We start from the raw sequence: 6,000 nt of genomic DNA on the forward strand, positions 1-6,000 counted from the left end.
GCTTGGGGAAAAATGTGGGGTGGAAGTGGCAGAAGATGAGAACAAGAGAGGTCAGATGGTTGGTTGAGCCATTAGCTGAGTTGCAGAATCAACTAGGATGAGTAGCTTTGAGGATGAGCCTGCATGAATGGGCTTATAGAGGCTTAGTTTGAATTTCCAGGTGTGTAACCTACAAGGCAGTTGAAAATATAGTTCTGGAATGCCAACTAAAAATTGTCACTCGCCATTTGCCTCTACAAGGATTAAGTCACTAGCCACTGCAGTTGCTGACATTCATCACACCCTGAAGGAGTTCAGGGTGGAGATCAGGAATGAGGCACTCTGTGCTCTGGGAAAAAATGGCAGAACAGGCCTTCAGATTGTTAGATATTTTTTTAGGAGAAGATTTTATAAGCCCAAATTCTTGCATCTTCTCATATGTAGAAAAGCACTACAATCATTAACAGAGACATCTGCTCCTTATGACTAGCAGCAACCTTCTGCCAAAATGTGTGCTTGACGGCACGTATTCCTCACCGAAATCACATATGTACTGACACTCCCTGACCCCCACCTACCTCTTCAGAGCAGTTCCTCAGAGCTATTTGAGATGCTGTCTCCCAGGCTATTAGCCTTATTTTGTCTCAAATAAAAATTAATTCACAACTCTCACGTTGTGCATTTTTTACAGTTGACAGGACCATTGGAGAGAGGTTGGATTGGACATGCAGAGTTGGGAGTGATTGGCAGATAGGTGGTACCAGAGTCTTGGGAATGGCTGAAATCACCCAGGGACAGTGAGGGGAGCAAGGAGAAAGGAATATGAAATGCCAAAATTTCTGTGGATAGAGAAACAGGAGGCAAGAAGAAACATAGAAGAAACACAGAGAGGGAAGGAGAAAAGCAGGAGAGGGCAGCACCCTGAAAGCCAAGGGAAGAGGAGCGTCCTCCTCCCTTCTTGCCCTAACCTTGTCTTCTCCCAGGCTTCATCAACTCAGTAAATGGCTCACCTTCCACCCAGCTGCCTAAGGAAGTAAACAGGTATCTTTCTGATTATCCATCCCCCTTCTCTCATCAGCAAGTCTTAGCAATTCAACTCCTAATCATATCTGAATTTGTTCATTTCTTCCGCTTCTATCCAGAACCCCCCACCTCACAACTCCAAGACCCTCCCATCTCTCTCCTGGGCAATTGCAACAGCCTCTTTGGTGGTCCCTCCGCTTTTGATCTTGTCCCCCCTCAACCAAGACCATTCTCCACCCAGAAGACAGAACACTCTACAAAAGCACAAAGTAGGGATCACACCACTCATTGAGGAAAATCCTCCAATGATTTCCTATTGCACTTCAACTAAAATCCCAGCTTTTTATCATGACTTAAGTGGATCCACATCTGGCCCTGCCCAGCTCTCTGACCCCATCCTGTACATTCTCCCTTTACTCACCAAATCCAGCTACAACAGCCTTCTTTCTAGTCTTTGAACATACCAAGTCCATCCCCACAGGGCCCTTGCCTTTGCTGCCCTCTTGGTCTGAAGTGCTCTGCCCCAGACTTTGCACTCTGGCTCTGTCTTAAGTCAGGTCTCAGCTTAAATATCACCTCCACAGAGAGGTCTTCCCTGACCACCCCACCTCATGAGCAGACACCCACTGTATTAGTTTGCTGGGGCTGCCGTAACAAAGTACCACCGACTGGGTGGCTTAAACAACAAAAATTTGTTGTCTATAGTTCTGGAAGCTAGAAGTCCAAAATCAAGGTGTTGGCAGGGTTGGTTTCTTCTAAGAGCTGTGAGGGAGCATCTGCCCCTGGCCTCTCTCCTTGGCTTGCAGATGGCCGTTTTCTCCCTGCATCTCACCACACTGTCTTCCCTCCATGTGGTTCTCTGTGTCTGTATTTCCCCTTTTCATAAGGACATTAATCATGTTGGATAAAGGTCCACGCTAATGATCTCACTTCAACTTGATTACCTCTATCTCCTCACACTCTGAAGTACTGGGGGTTAGGACTCCAGCTTATAAGGAGGCACAATTCAACCCATAACACCTATGCCCAATCGCTATCCCATCACACTGTTTCATTTTCTGCATAGCATTCGGCCCTATCTGCAATCACATTGTTCATGTTTTGCTTGCATTTTATTCTTTGTCTCTGGAGGCTACACAGAACAGGAACTTTGCCTGTCTTTGGAGCAGATTCCGCTGATGCCCCTGACACATCCCTGTTACCATAGATACCAGCAGCTTCTCACTGCAGGCATCTGCGACTTTCTGTCTGAGGCTTCCTCTGGCACGCTGGCCCCATGTGAGGCCTGCTGGAGGTGCTGGGAAGTTACCGAGGGGTTGGTGGCAGAAGGTGAGGTGTTTCCTCACCTCCCGTGGGGGACAGTGCTGAAGTTTGCTTTCTGCTGTCCCTGAGAGGCCCAAAGCAGGACTGAGCCAAGTTACCCATACTGCTTGGCTTATTCACTTCCTCTGTTCACTTCCTCACTCCCCTACCAGTGTTTACAGGGATCCCTTTCCCCAGAAAACTACTGATACTGAATTCCTGTCTCTGGGTCTGCTTCCTAGGAGGAACACAACCTTAGATGGTCCTTATCACTATACTTCTGGTGCCTAAAAGAGTACATAATACTACATGTATGGTAAATGCTCCATAAGTCACGATGACTCATTCAACAGAGGGAGGTGGTAACAGACATTTTCAAATGCTGTAGAAAGAGGTTCAGTAGAAGAGAACTTTAAAAAAAAATGGTAATTTGGTAACTGAGGTCAGAAGCCACTGCTAGAGGAGCTTATTAGAATGGCAGGGGTGAGAATCTGATTTTGGTGGGCAATATGAGGTGAAAAAGGTAGGCAACAAGGGACAGGAAAGAGTTAATTTTATATAACAGCAGGGTGGAAGGAAATGTGTTTCTTTGAATGAGAAAAATTTGAGCATATTTGAGGCTGATTCAATGGAGAAGGAGAGAACGAAGATAGAAGTGAGAAGGGGGACAGCTAATGGGTCAGAGTTTTAGGTGACAAATTAGAGGCTAAGTTAGGGAGTACAGCTGGAGGAGTTATCATGGGGAAATAGAGACCTCTGGTCTTGCAAGAAACGATATGTGAACCTCCATCCGTATATGTATACTACTACTCAGTTTTTCTGATTTCAAAAGTAACAAGTGTTCATGGCAGAACATTTGGAAAATACAAAAACTAATAACTAAGATTTATTGGGCACTTCCAATATGTCTGGCTCTGATCTCTGTTCTTTACATATATTAACTCAGTTACTCCTCAGACAGCCATGTGAAGTACGTACTGTTCCTATCTCTTTACTACAGAGGAGAGAGATTGAGTCAATTGGCCAAGGTCACAAGACTGGTAAATTGCAAATCAGGATGTGAACCTCCCTCCCTCATCTGGTACCATAGTCATTCTGTAACACACACAAAGAAAATCCCAAAGAAGAAAACTTATCCATCAGGGAAAATAAGCATGTATGCGATACTTAGATATAGAAATCACCAGGAGTTCACTGCCGATGCTTCTCTTTTCTTGGGGAAGTAGGTGGTGACTCTGAAGGAAGGAAATGGGAGTAAAGAGGACTCTAGACTCAAGCTTAGTTACAGTTTGAAGATGCTGCTTCCAGGAAAGGAGAAAGAAACTGACCAGGAATTTTCAGCAGCATTGAGGAGCCTGCTTGAGGTTGTAAATACTGAATTTGGAGGGGGTTATTTGGCATGGTTCAGTGATTTTCTTAGGGGCACCGGACTGCTTGCTGTTTGAGGTAGGAGCACTTGGAGGTTTGCCATGGGAGGTACACAGGTCAAGAGAAATTGACAGTGTAGTTGAAAAGCCTGCATCTTTGTTTCAGATCCTCGAAGGCGGACGTTGGGACAGAGAGTCAAGAGCAAGGAGTTTACTGGGAGGTGATTACAGGAAAAATGCTTGTAAGTGAGAGATGAGGAGTGAGACAAGTCAATAAGGGGTGTACACTGCAGACAATGGGAGGGGAGCTTAATCCTGCAGGGGGACTCTGGGAGCCAGTGTGGAAATGCATCTCAGCGTTATCTCCCCTGAGGGGCATGGGGGACTGTGTCCTTACACACCACTTCCCATTAGCCATTGGTTACGACTGCTCTGGGGCAAACATGCATGGGCTGAGGGCTGCCACATGTATGAATACAGAGGACTCTGGTGGCCAGAGGAAAGCCTCAGTCAAAGAGATACTGACTGTTGGAAGTCTGGTCTACCAGTGCACACGGAAAGATAAGGCCTGAGGGGATAAGACTGGGCATTGAGAGTGTCTGCTACAGATGGACCATGCATTTTGGAAGGGTCAGAGATGCAGCAAACCTACGAGGAGACTAGGAGAGCAGGGAACAGTTCTGCGATGAACTTTTTTTGGAAAATTATTTTGAATAGGTAATATTGGCACATGGAACAAAATTCAAGTATGAAAAGATATACAGTGAAAAATAAGTCTTCTTTTCTCATCATCCACCTCCATCTTCTACTATTGCTAGTGTCTTGTATATACTTTTAGAGATAGTATAGTAGGGATTATGTATGTGTATATATATTACAGGTATAGATATTATATATATATATACTCATAGATATAGGTATTATATATGTGTATATATATATATATATTATAGACACGGGTAATATATATGTTATTCATACCCACACAAGTGGTACATATAGATTACTGTGCCTCTTTTACAAATGTATCTTGGGGAACTTTTCGTATCATTGCATATAGATTTTAAAAGCCTCAGTTTAAAATATAGCTGCCTAGCATTCAATCCAATGGGTGTACCACAATTAATTTAGTAAGTCCTTCGTTGATAAGTTTTTTTTAAAAAAAATCTTTCTTCCAGATATGTTATCTTGTATGCGTGTTAATTGAGCACGTGCCAATGATCTGTAAGATAAATGCCTAGGTAGAGGGTTGCTGAGTCAAAAGGCATGTGCATTTAAATTTGATAGTACTGGAAGTCCTTGAACCAACACACACGCCCATGGGATTGACCATCACAACGAGGTCAAAGAACAGAAGTGCAGGGGGGAGGGGCCGAACAACAGTGAAATGTGAGATACAGAGATTCCGGCGGAGCAGCTCCTGCCACTGACGAAGTCCAGGGTGTGGCTGCAGCCGGAAGTTGTTGGTGTGGGGTGATGTGCTGGCGGGGCCAGTGAATCAGAGGAAGTTAAGGAACTAGGAGGTGTCGGAGTGACTCACCCAGATGATGAGCCAGTAATTCCATACGGGTGACTTCGTCGTGATCTTGTACAAGGCGTTTCGAGAAACCTTCAGCTTTCCTTTAAATCCGGCAAGGAAAAGATGCCGATGTCTTCCGGTCCTCTTTCCACTCTGTGGAGCAGAAAACTCTTCCACACTTGAGCTTGCTGGAGAGGAAGTGCATCAAAAAATGTGGCTGCCTCCGGGGACAGGCAACAATGTCTCCATTTTTTATGATGGCCTGTGTGGCTGTGGAACAGGCGGGTCTGTTTTACCAGATCCTTTGGCTTCTAGTGAGTATCAGGCCTGTGGATATCTCATTTTACAACATCTCCAGTCTTATAGGTGTTTCTGATATTGCCAAACCAACCCTGGCCTGGGGAGCCCCCTTCTTGGTAATAAAACCACTAGCAACAATAATAACAATGGGGATTAAAGTGCTGAATCAGTTAGTAATGTAGCAGAGACCTTAAAAACACTGGTTTAAACTAGAGGGGAGCTCTCATTTTCTCTCATGTAATGTGTAAAGTTCAGGCATAAGCATTCCACAAAAGGTGTAGCAGCTCCACAATGCCATTAATGTCTCAGGTTCCTTCTCTCCTTCTGCTCTCCCTCCCCAGTGCTGACTTCCATCCTCATGGTTTCTAGATGGCTGCTGAAGTTCCAGCCATCATGCCTATGTTCCATGCTGGAAGGAGGAAAAAGTCAAAGGTAAAAGGGAGTATGACAGATGATTCAGCATCTCCCACCCCCACCTTTTAAGGAACTTTCCCAGAAGTTTCACTCAGC

Source organism: Leucopleurus acutus (genome assembly GCF_964270905.1).
Source record: "Leucopleurus acutus genome assembly, chromosome: 6".
Classification (NCBI taxonomy): Eukaryota; Metazoa; Chordata; class Mammalia; order Artiodactyla; family Delphinidae; genus Leucopleurus; species Leucopleurus acutus.